The 16,905-nt window shown below is 41.9% G+C and overlaps 1 long non-coding RNA gene across 1 annotated transcript in view; it reads left to right on the plus strand.

The window, feature by feature from the left end:
• Positions 1 to 16,905, plus strand: part of LOC140491608 (uncharacterized) — a 57,297-nt gene that overhangs the window by 23,070 nt on the left and 17,322 nt on the right. The gene's annotated exons all lie outside the window — the stretch shown is intronic.

Below are 16,905 nucleotides of genomic sequence, written 5' to 3' on the forward strand. Positions count from 1 at the left end.
CTCCAATGCATGTGATCTCATTGGGAATTAATTAGTTACAGAGGTTGGATGCGTAATTATCTTTGGTAGAGGAGGTTTACCTGTAACCTCACTTTGTACAATCTTGCCATATACATAGGGAGCATGTAGAGTTCTGCAAAGTACAGAGAGGAAATGTATAAACCAATACAAAGAGCTTATTCATTTCCTGGAAATAGAACATGTCCAACTCATTACAAACAAGGTGGCTTCAACACTGCATCAGTTCTCAAGTTCCCATGTCACTAATTGATTGTAAGGAGCTCCACTGTTAGGAATATTTCACAAGCGACTTTTCAGTCTGCAGGGGAATTAATTGTTTCAATGACTGGCTCCAATCTACTTCCATCACCCTGACATGCACTCAGGTTGTGATCAAGGGTCAACCTTTATGATCCTATTTGAAGGTCATCTAATATCTTGATTATACCAATGCTGTCCTGACCAGCCCTTCCACCTTTCATGCTCTGTAACTATCAGCTCATCAAAAATTTACAATCTATGTCTTGACTCATACAAGAACCCTGATACCCTCACCTTTAACTTGTGGACATAATTTTGTTTCCAGTACAGTAACATATCAACTTTAAAATGCTAAAGTTTGTATTCAGATCCCTTCAAGACGTGTCCTTTTCAATCTCTGTAGACATCTCCAGCCTAGTACTGCACTCTCCCAATTTTGATTTATTGTGCATTTTCTAATTTAACTGCAACATTAGAAGTTGTGCTTCAACTGCTTAGGCCCAAGATCCAGAAATGACCTATCCCTTCCCTCCTTTAAGAAGTACCTGAAAGTCTCTCTCTTTAACCATTCTTGTCCTAATATCTCCCAATGGGGTTGAGCATTAAATTTTGTTTGATAACACTCCTATGAAAACCCTTGGGACATTTTACTTGATTAAATATGCTATATTAATGCAGTTTGTTGTTGTAAGGCAGCATGCAGGTCAGTATTTGCCTTACGTGGATGAGGCCACTAGTGAGAATCCCACAGTTACTGGCTGATCCCAAGAATGAAAAATTAAACCCCACAGAAAAAATCTTACAAGGAAGTTTAGGTAAATTATTTCCAATCACACTGCCTCACTACTGGCATACAAAGTTATAACCTGGAAAAACCTTTCTTCTGAAGATACAGAATTTTTAGTATAAATCATAACGGTGTCAGTGACCCTGGACCCCTGACTCTTTACAATAATGCAACTAATCATCTGGCTCCACTTATTCCTACACATAATGAGCTAGTTATGTTGGTGCTTTGATATTATTGTCTCATGATATTAATAAGAAAATTCAAAAGAATCAAGAACAGACTTAATAAGTTTTTGAAGTCATGGTTTAGATGACATTTTTCAAGATGGCATAAACAGAAAATTCCTTTTCACAATGCAGCGAGAACAAGGCTCTATGCTAAATGAAATAAGCATGTTAAGGGAAATGTCCATATTAAGGGAAATGTCCATGTGTTTTAAGGACATTTTGTACTTCAGATTACAAATGATACATTGTCAGAGAGGGATGTTATTGTAAAATACAGGGTTGGCTCCGAAGTTCTGATGGAAAAGGGAGAGATTCAGAATTTATGTGTTCATGTGAGGAAATGGAGATGTCCCTTATGAGAGGTATCCTCAATCAACAAAGCAAATCCTATTCATGAGGGAGGTCTTTTCATTATCAGAAGAATAACAACCATCCTGTTTATTCAAATAAGCTCATTTACCAGATGGAAATTATCCTTTAGGTGGCATTTCAGATATTAGAGATGATCTTATTAAGTGAGGAAATCTCATTTACCAGAGGATATCTTATTGAAGTAAAAGGATGTGAAGGCGTCACATTGACTACTGAGAATTGTATTCATTACAATGCAGTTCATTGACTAGTGTACCAAGTAAATATCTCATTCTGCCATGGTCTACAACTAGAACAGGAATTCCAAAATATAAGATAACAAAATGTACATAAGGAAAAAAATGGTTTAACTTATTGAAGTTGAATTTAGAATATTTTATATATAATTATAAATGCAAATTCCTTGGAGGAATTTTCAAATTCACTATCTTTTTATGGTTATCAATCATGAACATACCATTCACATACTATTAAAATAGTTTAATTAATATCTATATGCCGTCAACATGCAATTAATTTCATTAATTAGAACATCAGTATACTATTCAGCTGATATCAGTACATAGTCAATAAACTATACCATCACATAACACATTTTTGTGTTATAACACAGTATTCAAAATAACACATTTTTCAAAATGCTCCTCAATCAAATTTGATTAGGACACATCTGTACACTTGCAAACATTTTACATTTCCAATAATTCCTGCAATTATTAGATAAAAGTTTATTTTTCAAACACAAATTATTGTCCTGATGAATGCTTCTGATTAAAAATCAGACTGATATACGAATTTGTGTGCCTGACTAATGGATGGTTAAAACTGAAATTGTTGGCCCTACATAAGAAAAGATTAGGAGAATCGATGTTTTGGGCACAAGCCCTTCATCAGATGCTGCCTGACCTGCTGTGCTTATTCAGCACCACACTTTTTCACTCTGATCTCCAACATCTGCAGTCCTCACTTTCTCCTTAAGAAAAAATTAGAAATATACATCCAGTGATTTGAGTTTTATCCCTGACCAATCTCCAGTGACTGAGATCTTCAGGCCTAACTGAGATCTTCACAAATCACTGAAATTATATCCAATGTCTGGAATCCATTTTATGAAGATTACAAAACATATCTGATGTCCCTTTATTAAATATGATCCTCTCTTGTGATTTGAGGTCCTCTTTCATTAATTATTTCCAGTCCATGAACTCAGCTAATGGATGACAGCTCACGTATTGAGTAGGTGCCCACATATCAATGAGCTACAATATAATGAGAAAGGTTCTGGTTAGTGAATGAAATACTCTCTGGCAAATGTGATTTTCTCTGGTTAATTAGATCTCCTCTAATATCAGAGATCCCAGCTTTTGGATGAGATGAGCACAAATTTCATCACCCAGAGACTGGAGACCATGTGGAATTCTCAGTCAGTGGTTGAGGCCAAAATGTTGAATATTTTCAGGAAGGAGATGGAAGCCCTTATTAGGGCTAAAGGGATCAAACAGTCTGGGTAGAAAACAGATGGATGGATCAGTCATGATCATATTGTTTGGCAAGTTTGCTCAAAGGGCTGAAAGCCTACTCCTGTCCATTTTTCTATGTTTCTAGTTCTCATGTGGTAGACAAGTTCATTTTTAATAAACAGGATGCATTCCATACTTCTCTGACCCAGCAACCCTGGTGTAAAGTTGGATGTAATGAGTGAGATTCTGTCTAGCAAGTGGTTTGCCCGCTTATAAATATGCTCTTCTCTCATGCCTGATATATTCTCCACTTTTCCCTCTAGTGACATTTTCCCATTAATGTATTCTCCCTGGGTGTGCTGGAGTGAATGGAGCCCCATTGGTGAAGGAGTCCTTTTTTGGTTCAGAGCGTTCCAAATAAATTAGATCTGAATATTGCTGAAAAAGGAGACATGCTGCCTTTTTTTAAACCTTGCACTCATCAGAAGAGACAAAAGAATGTCAACATTCAAACCAAACCACACTTTATAAAAAGTATAGAAGAGTGTTTGGTTAGCAAAACAACTCTGGCTGTGAAACATTGCACTGAAGAATGCACCAAGGAATTCTTACTCGAACAACTGAACCCAAATGATCGTCATATTGATGTTTCGCTCATTTAGTGTTTGCTAGAATTTTGTAAATTTTAATTTATTATTATCTCAAGTACCTATGTACAGTGAAAAGTTTTGTTTTGCCTGCAGTACAGGCAGATCATGCCATACAAAATGCACTAGGGTGATTGAACAGAGCGAGGAATACAATGTTACGGCTGCAGAGAAGGTGCACAAAGAGACAAACTTAGAATAGAGGTCTAAAAGGGCAGAACGATTGTAAGAGATGTAAAAGTGAGGTCTGCTGTGGGGAGTTCCCAAAGAGCCGCCATGCGTCGGCGAAATTTATTCATAATCAGGCCTCAGGTTTTCTGCAAGCAGGAAAAAGCACATTCTAAATTAAACAACAATATCTGGGGGAGGGGTGGCAATAGTACCTGCCTTGACTAATCAAAGTTAAAAATCACTCAACACCAGGTTATAGGGTCCAACAGGTTTATTTGGAGGCACTAACTTTCAGAGCGCTGCTCCTCCATCAGGTAACTCGTCCCTGTTGTGTGATTTTTAACTTTGTCCAACCCAGTCCAACACTGGTGCCTCCACATCTTGACTAATCAAAGATAACTTGCCAACCAGTCAGCACCGTTTCTTATTTGGATAAATTGTTGCTCATTTTGGATATTTGGCATTCTTGACCTGATGAGTGCAAGTCAAATAAAGCTTGAACAAGGTGTCTCCTTCCAGCAAATCAATTAAATTATTTCTCAACCACTTTGTGGGGAACAGAATAAAACTTTGGCATTGTCACATTCAAAACAAAATTCCATCAGTTGCATTTTTAAAAATTGAAATAGATTGGCGCCTTCTCCAAGATTTAAGACACAAGTAAGTCACCTTCAATTATTTTCAACGTGTATTTAATTATAACAATACCGTTCAATGTTTCCTTGAAGAATCGCCGTATTAGTGGGCTGACCGTTGGTTTTCCCACTGCCCACATATTATCCTGGTTTGCGCTCCAGTCCCCGATACAGTCTAAGTAAGTGCTAAGTCGATGCCCCGAATTTAAAACGTTCTCCCACCCGTGAAATGTAGCAAGGTGCTCGACACAATTCGCGCTGTGATGGGATTGAAACCAAAACAAAAAGTGCTTGAGAAACTCAGCAGGTCCGGCAACCTCTGTGCAGGAAGAAAAACGGAGTTAATGTTTCCACGCCAGCTTCTTCAGAACTTCCGAGCAATTTCTGTTTCTGTGTCAGATTTCCAGCATCCACAGTTCTTTGTTTTATATCATAGTGATGGAATTAATCGGTAAAAAGTGCAATTTGTAATGTTCCCATTTTCTGCACATTGTCTTTTTGGATAATTTAATTGGGGAGCTCCAGTTGTATTTAACAAAATTAAAATAATACGAGTGCTGGAGGTCTGCAAGGAAGAGTTGAGAGGGCGCCAGTCACATCCTGAAGAACTTGACCCCGCCAGCTCCTTGTTCAAAGTGAGAATGTTCTGCCTCATTTTAGTGGTTATTCATATTCAAGATTTTAATTTAAAGCTGAACGAGGAAACATGCAATCGCAGTAACCTCGTGGACCTAGTGGATCACAAATAGGAATTGAAATGAATATTCCATAGTACAGTCAGAGAAATAGAATAAACAGTGAAATGTGCCGAGATCGACGCCTATTCTTTATAAACAGGGTGCTTCGGGATTTTACTTTACAAATTGTCCAGTTGGTTTTTGTTTTTCAAATTATTTAATTCACGTTGGAAAACACTCACGAGGGAAACGCAGTATTTCTGACATGAACCCAGATCGAAAATCACTCGATTTCCGTTTGAGCGACGCTTGAAACAGGGACAGCAATATCTCTCATTCTAGATCAGGACAAGCTGATCAAACATTCGATTCTGTTGCTGGAGCAGCAGCGCCGTTACAAACCGGGATTAGATTTATTTTGCCTCAATTTCTGCGGATAAGATAACTTTCAAACACTATTGACCGCAACAGCTCATGTGTGTGGGGGGTGGGGAGGGGGTAGGGAAATAAAGGTGATGTGGGAGAACAACCAAATGGAATACTCTCCACACTGCACAGTTCTCTCTTTTTTTTAAAATTAAATGTCATCTCATTGTCTGACTTTGGGAATCGGATACTGGGTGTAAATCAAGTTGCATTTCTTTTTTATCGCGAACACGGATTGAGGTAATGATCCCTTCGATCAGTTCTCGGAGACTTCAGGAAGAGAATAAACTGCCCCCCTCCCCCCACGCTCACACACACCGCCTGAGATTCATCTCTCACTACCGACGTGTCCAGGCGGATGGAGATTCAGGGGTTTATAAAACACAGCTCCCGATAACACAACGGGTTCCAGCTCCCGCTTTCTCTCTGATTGCTGATGAATAAGATCTAAAGCAAAAACCAAGCTCTCACGCAATCTATAAACTTAACGTCTCACCGCCCGCAGTTAGCGCTTTGTTTTAACAGGTTCCCCCCCCCCCCCCCCCCCACCACGGATCAGGCCAATGAATTCTGACGGTTCTGTAAGCGGCTTCTGGCTGGAGACTCTCTAGGATCTGGTTTATAAACGCTCTGGATGATTTAAACCAAAATTAATTTAATTACAAATATCTAAAACTTTGGGAGGGAGGTGGGATGAGGAACTGGTGACACAGAAGAAATGAGTCGGTTCTGGATGAGAATTTGATTTTGATGGACTTAGCAAAGTTTGAAACTGTTGGCATGCAGCCACTGGGAGTGTAGGATTGGAAGTCTGGGCCAGTAGGAAGGATATCTGATTAGCTGTCAGTCTTCACTTCTACATTGTGGAAGAGCGAATCTGAAAAGTGAATCCAGTGAAATCCAGTGGGCAGCAGTCCAATACGGAACATCAAAACAGGCAAAGCGTCCAGAACCTGGAGCGAATGACAGGATTCTAGAGAGGAATTTCTTTCAGCATTAGCTCTCGAATATTAAAATGTAGTCGTCCCTTTTCAGGGTTTTTCGAGTTTATTAAACTGAACAAGTTTTTCCTCTCCTGAGATCTGCTGAGGAAAGGGGGCATGAAGACACCTCAATATAATCTGTGCCACGTTTATCTGGCAAACTGTGGACGTTTATTTACTTCATTTGCCATCAGTTACTAACTTCAGTGCGTGTGAGAGCGGCGTGGGATCGGTCTGAAATCTAAATTGGTCAAATAGAATTACTTGGTTGAAATTTTGGGCTTGCATTTTTTAAAAGTTTCTGTGAGGAGCTTACTGCTGAATGAAACGGTTAACATAAGACCTGGGAGTATTTGCATAATCAGCACTGATTCCGGTGGGAATCTAATCTGGACATGAGCACGTCAGTTTATAGATGCAATAAAATGTATTGATTTATCTGAGTTCATCCACCAGCTCCCTTTCTCTTTAATTCTGCATGTGAAAATGTCATTTTATGTATAAGCTAAATGGCGCATGTAACTCTGCCAAATGATGAAAGGATCCATAAATGGGAAGCATCTATATAATCAGGACTAAGTGGAACCGGACCCTGCTGGCAACGTTTCCTAAGAACCGCTTGGTGCAACCACATTCTCGTCTCAGGAGGCGAGTCCACTGTGACAGGGAGATGATGTTTGTTCACCGTGTGTCTGAAAAGCAGCTTCACTTTGCAGCCACTGGGCTGAACTTTGAACCTGGTGAAACTGATCCCGATTTACAAAAAAACTACCTTCCTAGTTTACCGTCCATTAAGAAATTACATTCCCGTGACGCTATAGCTGATGCATATAAACCTGTGTATAAACACACGTATACGATTTAACTTTCAGGAGATGATCTGAGGTACAGACAGCTTCATAGTGCTGAATTCAACCCAAACCTAGCTTTTAACACTCCGCACAGGACTGTAGGGGTCATTGTTACTTGCGAAACCCTGAAAAAGGCCGAGAAAATATTATTGTACTCTTCAACGAGAAGGGAGTCATCAGCAAAATGATGGAAGGAGTGATTGCCTGTACTGTCAAGTGACATTTGTAAAGTAGTAACCTGCTCCTTAACGTTCAGTTTGGATTCTGCGAGGGCCACTTAGCTCCTGACCTCATTACAGAGTTGGTCCAAAGTTGGACAAACGAATTGAGATCTAGAGGTGAATTGATAGTATCTGCCCGGGACCTCAGGGACACACCTAATCAAGTATAACATCAAGGAGCTCAGCAACACTGGAGTCAAAGGGAGTCGGGGGGTTGGGGGGGGGGGTGGGGGGGAGGGATATTCTCTGCTGGTTAGAGTTATACCCAGCACAAAGGAAGATGGTTGTGGTTGTTGGAGATCAGTCATCTCAGCTGCAGGACATGTCTGCAGGAGTTCCTCAGGGTAGTGTCCTAGGACTATCCATCTTAAGCTGCTTCTTCAATGACTTTCCTTTCACCATGAGACCAGAAGTGGGGACGTTTGCTTATGATTGCACAATGTTCAGCCCCATTCGCAATTCCTCAGATACTGAAGCAGTCCATGTTCAAATGCAACAAGGTCTGGATAATATCCAGGCTTGGGCTGACAAGTGCCAAGTAACATTCGCTCACACAAATGCCAGACATTGACCATTTGCAACTAGAGAGAATCGAGCTGCCCCCCCCTTGATATTCAATAGCATTTCAGTCACTGAATTCCCCATTATTCACCTGGTTTACCATCTACCCGAAACTGAACTGAACCAGCTATTTGGTCAGAAAGTGAAGAATTCAGTAACACACCGTCTGTTTCATTAAAGCCATCAACTACAAGGCACACGCAAAGTGAAGCTGCTCCTCGGATGCTGCCTGACCTGCTGTGCTTTTCCAGCACCACCCTAATCTAAACTCCAAAACTCCCTTCTTGCCTGGATTGGGGACAGCTCCAACAAGAAGCTTGACAGCAGACAGGTCAAAGCAGCTCCCTTCACCATGTCTGCCTTCGGCTAAACCGATATGGAAGATATCCTGGACACCACTGGACGAAGAGAAGATTTGTCTCCTGGTGTTCTGGGACAATATTGTTCCCTCAGCTAACAATACTTTGGGATCATTTGCTTACTTTCTGCTTACGGGATCTTTTGGCGAGCAGTCTCCCACAAGAGTGACAGCACTTCAGTAGTAACTCGGTTAGAATAAAGAGTTTTAGGAAGCCTAGAATCACGAAAGATGGTTAATAAATGCCTAGTCGTTGTTGAAAACTTGTTCTTATCACGGACGCTTTTGATATTGCCGTAGTTTAAGCGGGGGGAGGGGGGGGGGGGGGGAGCCGCAGAGGGTGGAGTGGATTGTTAGAAAGGAAACCGTGGAGAGGTACCAGTGGGTCGGAGTCTGCGAGTAGGGTTCCTTCCACAGAGATTAACATTTCAGCTTTGCCAAGGGCACACTGGATTAGTACCCACATACTGTCAACATTGGCATCGATCTGCGGGCAATGCCTGAGACCTCGCCGTCTCTCTCGACTCTTCTTCAACTTCTGGTGAAGTTCAAACCGTTTTTTAAAAAAAATCTCGGTTCCCGGTTCCGGGTTGAAGCAGGAAGTCTCCGCGTTGCCACGAAGTGTACTCGCTTCAGGGTCAACGGCAAGCGGCGGCGTGGAGCCAGCTTTTGGATAGGCTTCGGGGGCAGCGTGAGGCCGGGAGATCCTCATTGATGGTGACGGTGATCATTGGGGGAACTAGGAAAGTTTCCTTCACACAGTCAAACCGAGACGGTGGGAGAAGCTGCTTTGGTTTGGAGAAGCCCTTCTACTGACATCACCAGCTGATGCTCAGAATGAAACGTTAAGGCCCAGCAACAAAGGAGTGAGATAGTGGCGGAGGTCAGAGGCAAGACAACTACAGGTTATAGTCCAACAGGTTTATTTGAAATCACAGATCCTGCCCCACTAGCTACCCTGATGAAGGAGCAGCGCTACGAAAGCTAGTGTTTCCAAATAAACCTGTTGGACTCTAACCTGATGTTGTGTGATTTTTAACGTTGTCCACCCCAGTCCAACACCGGCATCTCCACATCATCATTGAATCAAATAGGGGATAAGTTTCTAGGAGCTGAATAGTCTATTCTTCCTGTGTGGACGGTCTGTACGATTAGCTTTAAAATATTTCCTCCATTATTTTAACAGGAGAGTTGTGGTAATAACAGACGTCTCCCCCAGAGGAACAAACTTGACTTGAACTCCCTGTCCTGTTATTTTCTTTCAAGGTCGAAAAGTTAATTCTAATTTATAGTAACCCTACAACTTACATACATATATACATATAGAAACGCACTCTGATGTTACAAAACATTAATCATCAAACATAATGGGTGTCCGTGTGATTCCACCATGTTTTTTTCTATTTTAAAACACAAAGATTTCTGTTAGATTAGGACACAACTTGATGACGAAGAGGCACATTAAGCAGTCAGCAGTGAATATCACTTTTCAGAATCCGGAATTTTAAGTTTGTTTGAGGTAAGGTTGACAGCCAGAAGGTTAATCGAACAAAGGAATCTTTTGCAGGGAGTGCAGTCAGTCTTTGATCATTTCTTATTTTCCAAGGGCGGGAGGGAGAGTAGATGAGGATCAGAATTGCCTGCAGTAAAAACCAGGCCATCTGTCGTTGATGAATCCTCACAGACCTGATCAGTAACTGGCTAAGATGCAGCAGAAATTCGCGTTCACTTGTCCCGCCCTCCAAACAACTTAAGAGACAGAAATATGGGTTTCATTTTTGATTTTACTGATCCTTGCTCGTGCCAAACACGTTAAATCATCTAAGATGAAAACCCGCTGGCTACAATCAAGCTGTTCTGAAACATTTTCTAAACAGATCATAAACATTATTAGATAGAAACAGTGCCTGATATTCAGAGCGGGGCAAGGCTGCATCTTTCATCTGTATTTCCACCAATTTAAAGTTAAAATTATTAAGAGTAAGAGCTTCGTGGGAGGAGTTTGTCCAACGAAGCGGTCCCCGCGCTCAGACCCGGCAGCAATGCATACTGTAGTCAGACAAGATTAACTCTTTTCCCAATCCCATTCTAAACCATGCACATGAGATAATGACGGGGAGCGGAACGGGTAGGTTGATAAGAGGGGGAAGGAAAACGGAGTATACATTGTAGATGAGGTAACTCCAGGCAGTTCAATCCTGATAAAATGCCAAAGTGTGTCAAAATGTAAGTTCCCAACATCTTCACTGAGAATTCATTCAAATTTTATAGAAGATTTAAAAACATACACAAAATGCGTTAGCCGAACGGCAGATGCATTACGTGGCCAATCACCATCGGATTCCATTCTCAATCCATTAACTGTACTGAGTTGTTTGAAACAATAATTGTGGAGATAAAAATGAAATGCTCCTGATGCTGGAAATCTTAAATAAAAACAGAAAGAAACCTGCCTGGGGTTTGGCAGCATGGGATCTTGATCGGATGGGCCTAGGATTGGCAGATGGAGTCAAATTTAGATAAATGTGAGGTGCCGCATTTTGGGAAGACAAATCAGGGCAGGACTTACACACTTAATGGTAAGGTCCCGGAGAGTGTTGCCCAACAAAACAAAACCTTGGAGTGCAGGTTCACAGCTCTTTGAAAGTGGAGTCTCCGGTAGATAGGATAGTGAAGAAGGTGTTTGGTATGCTTTCGTTTTTTGGTCAATGCATTGAGTGTAGGAATTGGGAGGTCATGTTGAGGCTGTACAGGACATTGGTTAGGCCACTTTTGGAATACTGTCATCAATTCTGGTCTCCCAACTATAGAAAAGATATTGTGAAACCTGAAAGGGTTTCAGAAAAGATTTACAAGGATGTTGCCAGAGTTGGAGGGTTTGAGCTATTGGGAGAGGCTGAACAGGCTGGGGCTGTTTCCCCTGGAGTGTTGGTATGTGAGGGGTGACCTTATAGAGGTTTATACAATCATGAGGGTCATGGATAGGATAAATGGCCAAGGTCTTTTCCCTGGGGTGGGGGAGTCCAAACTAGGGACCTGGCATCAGGATCCCATCAGTGAGATGGGCCCAGCGACAAAGAAATGGTGCCTGAAATGTGGCAACTCCAATATTGGTGGGTCTGGTGAGGGCAGCAGAGGGTGGTGGTGCAGGTGTTATTGGTCACCTGGCTCAGGACTCATGGTGGAGGTGGCAGAACAAAGATAGAATTCTGCGTAATCCAAGATGGAGGACGGGAAAAATCTCTGGCTGTAACAGCTGCTCATTTTTTGAGGTATTTTAGATGCTGGAAGTAATTTCCTTGAATTCCAGGAGCAGCAATTACTGCTTCATATGCTGTTCCATTGTTTTGGAACTTTGGAAAAAAAAATCAAAACAACAGCAGTTTTAAAAGGGAGAAGAACAGACAAAGGAAGCACATGGTGAGGTCATTGCAGGAGAGAGAGAGAGAGAGAGAGAGAGAACCTGCATAGTTAAACACTTAAGAGGCATTTGGATGGGTAAATGAATAGAAAGGGTTTGGAGGGAGATGGGCCGGGTACTGGCAGGTGGGACTAGATTGGGTTGGCATATCTGGTTGGCATGGACGGGTTGGACCAAAGGGTCTGTTTCCATGCTGTACATCTCTATGACTCTATGATTCTAGAGAGCATAGGTTTAAGGTGAGAGGGGAAAGATTTAAAAGGGACCCAAGGGACAATGGTTTCATGCAGAGGGTCGTACATGCATGGTAGTCCTTTCTCTTCTTGGTCAGGTGGTGCTGGATTGCAGCACATACACAAAGTCAGAAGTCACATGACATCAGGTTATAGTCCAACAGATTTGTTTGGAATCACAACCTTTCTGAGCATTGCTTCTTTGTCAGGTGAAGCTGTGCTCAAAAGCTTGTGATTCGAAATAAATCTCTTGGACTGTAACCTAGTGTTGAGTGACTTCTGACTCTGTTCACCTCAGTTGAACACCAGCACCTCCACATCATGGTGCACATTCATGAGACTGACCTCCAGAACAGCACTGAGGGCTTGGCCAAACAATGGAGCTGTGACTGTGTTAAGCAAATCCTGTCACCAGTGCTCTTCCATTAAATTTTGATATGGAATAAAGCAAGTACATTATGTTTTTGAAGAAAAGGTAATTTTACACAATTCCAGGTTCTGATCATCGGAATTAATTTGGGGGTTGACCTGAATTGTCCAGCAATGGATGGGTCGGGGGATATCCCTCCTGCTACAAATTAAAATAACCAGGAAATGTTAGTTATCACTTAACTGATGAAAATCCGGAAATAAACCATCAATTAACACAAAAACAAAATACTAGAATGTTAGAAATCTAATATAAAAACTAAGCATGTTGGAGAAACTCTTTAGAATACACAGCATCTGTGACAACATGTTTAACATTTCAACATCTGTCATGCCTTAATTGGTCTCAGTTAATATTACTCCCCAATCCAAACCCTAGCACTCCTAATCTGTAGCTTACATGTCACACTCTTGCTTCTAGCTGAGAAGGTTGGTGGGCCTAATCTGGTCTCCAGGCACCTCAGCATATACAGTAGGGCTGGCATTGCCCAGATAATTGTTTTTCTCTGAGACCCTCTCCACACTCTGAAGTGGATGCAACAGTTCCATGGTACTATCCAGACATTCTTACTGACTTCCTGGTCAATGTTTATCTCTCAACTAACACTTTATATAGATACTCAAGTTGCTTCACATTTCTAGGTTTTGCTTTTTACAGTATATTTCCGATTTCCAGCATCTACAGTAATTTGCTTTTGTATTAAATGTTTGTGGAGGCATGCTGAATGCAAATGGACTAAATGTTATAACGACGTTATGTTTCAAAGTGCTTAATCAGCTGTAAAACTTGTTCAGAGGTAATGAAATGTGCTGCAGAACTGAAAAAAACATCTCATTCCCATGTAGTGCCCATCACAAATGAACTGATTACATTTGGCATTGGTGTGTTTCACACCTATTCCAGACTCTATTAACACAGTGTCATTCTGCTCTGAAGCTGTCAGGAGCCAGGACACTGCCAGACAATCAGTACTCTCCCAACTAATGTCTTGTGTATCTCAAGGCAAGTTTGAGATACCTTCCGCTTCTCAATGCAGTTGCTGTTTTTAGTTAGGATTCTGATGGTCCGTGAGCTGGCTCCTTGAGTTTATATTGCTAAATCTGTCTCCTTTATCCCGGTGACAGAATCTATTAGGAATGTAAACTCAAGCTGACAATGGATGTCAGAAATATCTTCCATTAACATTGACCAGCAGGCTCCTTTCAATCTGGGGTGACACACATTTGGATACATTCGCTGTGTAGTCACAGACACAATCACATTGATAGAGGCAAGGAGACACATTTCTATGGAACCAGCAGGTTCTGAGTTTAATTAATTTGGAGGCAGTACAATTGGATTTAATACTGTTGTGGTTCTGTTCACCGAGCTGGGAATTTGCAAACGTTTCGTCCCCTGTCTAGGTGACATCCTCAGTGCTTGGGGGCCTCCTGTGAAGCGCTTCTGTGCTGTTTCCTCCGGCATTTATAGTGGCCTGTCTCTGCCGCTTCCGGTTGTCAGTTCCAGCTATCCGCTGTAGTGGCCGGTATATTGGGTCCAGGTCGATGTGTTTGTTGATAGAGTCTGTGGATGAGTGCCATGCCTCTAGGAATTCCCTGGCTGTTCTCTGTTTGGCTTGCCCTATAATGGTAGTGTTGTCCCAGTCGAATTCATGTTGCTTGTCGTCTGTGTGTGTGGCTACTAATGATAGCTGGTCGTGTCGTTTCGTGGCTAGTTGGTGTTCGTGTATACGGATCGTTAACTGTCTTCCTGTTTGTCCTATGTAGTGTTTTGTGCAGTCCTTGCATGGGATTTTGTACACTACATTCGTTTTGCTCATGTTGGGTATCGGGTCCTTCGTTCTGGTGAGTTGTTGTCTGAGCGAGGCTGTTGGTTTGTGTGCTGTTATGAGTCCTAGTGGTCGCAGTAGTCTGGCTGTCAGTTCAGAAATGCTCCTGAAGTATGGTAGTGTGGCTAGTCCTTTGGGTTGCGGCATGTCCTCGTTCCGTTGTCCCTCCCTTAGGCATCTGTTGATGAAATTGCGAGGGTATCTGTTTTTGGCGAATACCTTGTATAGGTGTTCCTCTTCCTCTTTTTGTAGTTCTGGTGTGCTGCAGTGTGTTGTGGCCCTTTTGAATAGTGTCCTGATGCGTAAAAACACAGAAATAGAGAACACACACCATATCATCAATGCCACACTCACAGGAATCCGATTCACTAGAGAGGAAGAAAAGGACAACCAACTCCCATTCCTAGACATGATGGTACAGAGAACACCGAACGGAGAATTCACCACAAAGGTTTACAGGAAAGCCACACACACAGACCAAGTCCTAAATTATGAAAGCAACCACCCCAACACACACAAACGAAGTTGCATCAGGACACTATTCAAAAGGGCCACAACACACTGAGCACACCAGAACTGCAAAAAGAGGAAGAGGAACACCTATACAAGGTATTCGCCAAAAACAGATACCCTCGCAATTTCATCAACAGATGCCTAAGGGAGGGACAACGGAACAAGGACATGCCGCAACCCAAAGGACTAGCCACACTACCATACATCAGGAGCATTTCCGAACTGACAGCCAGACTACTGCGACCACTAGGACTCACAACAGCACACAAACCAACAGCCACTCTCAGATAACAACTCACCAGAACGAAGGACCCAATACCCAACATGAGCAAAACCAATGTAGTGTACAAAATCCCATGCAAGGACTGCACAAAACACTACATAGGACAAACAGGAAGACAGTTAACGATCCATATACACGAACACCAACTAGCCACGAAACGACACGACCAGCTATCCTTAGTAGCCACACACACAGACGACAAGCAACATGAATTCGACTGGGACAACACTACCATTATAGGGCAAGCCAAACAGAGAACAGCCAGGGAATTCCTAGAGGCATGGCACTCATCCTCAGACTCTATCAACAAACACATCGACCTGGACCCAATATACCGGCCACTACAGCAGATAGCTGGAACTGACAACCGGAAGCGGCAGAGACAGGCCACTATAAATGCCGGAGGAAACAGCACAGAAGCGCTTCACAGGAGGCTCCCAAGCACTGACGATGTCACCTAGACAGGGGACGAAACGTTTGCAAGACAAATTCCCAGCTCGGCGAACAGAACCACAACAATGAGCACCCGAGCTACAAATCTTCTCCCAAACTTTGGATTTAATACTCCTGAACAGGAAGAATTAGCTGGTATTGCAAATCCTGATAATTTTTCATGACCTCCCAAAGGAAATGCATTCATCAGGATTGAGTGATAAGAAGATTGGGCTGAGCTGTGATACCTCCATTGTTGATTATTATGTCAACTTACACAGAAGTCTTGTGGTGCAGTGGAGGTATCCCTACCTCTGAGTCACAAAACCCATGTTCAAGTCCCACCTGCTCCAGAAGGGTATGATAGCATTTCTGAACAGGTTGATTAGAAAATAACTATAAGTTGACACTATTGGATCAGAATATGGGTATTCAAAATGCACAGAATAAAATGTATAAAAAGTTTTGCAAAATACACAGCCATTGTATTTCAACAGTCTTGGTTTAGATGAAACATCAGAATAGCCAGTGCCTTGTGAGTTGTCCCTGAATAACTATGCACATTGAAATGTGCATTTTTTTTAGTTTGTGTGTGTGAATACAAATTGTATACTTTCTTTCTTGTTCACTTGGTCTAATTTATTGTGTGTTATCTGAGGCCTTTCTCAATGGCAGTCCTGTGATAACCATCAGAAGGTGTCAATGGATTTATAACTCTCTGTGAGAAGCTGCTTCACATTTACTCTCCATTGGAAGAGCACTGATACTCTGATTGGCAACACAAGACACAGAGAATCACATTACACGACCAAACCACAGATAATATCAATCACATTCTCAAATTCAATTTTTGTTGCACATGTAATGGGAATCTGACTGAAATAAAGCAAAGAACTATGGATACTAGAGATCTGAAACAAAAACAGAAATTGCTGGTGAAACTCAGCAGGTCTGACAGCATCTGTGGCGAGAAAGCTTTCTCCCCACTGATGCTGCTAGGCCTGCTGAGTTTTACCAGTAATTTTGGAATCTGACAGAACCTCTGTTCTACCTCAAACAAACACAGAAAATGATGGAAAAACTCAACTGCTCAGGGAGCATCTGTTGAGAAAGAGTCAATGTTTC

This window comes from Chiloscyllium punctatum, chromosome 19, assembly GCF_047496795.1.
Source record: "Chiloscyllium punctatum isolate Juve2018m chromosome 19, sChiPun1.3, whole genome shotgun sequence".
Classification (NCBI taxonomy): Eukaryota; Metazoa; Chordata; class Chondrichthyes; order Orectolobiformes; family Hemiscylliidae; genus Chiloscyllium; species Chiloscyllium punctatum.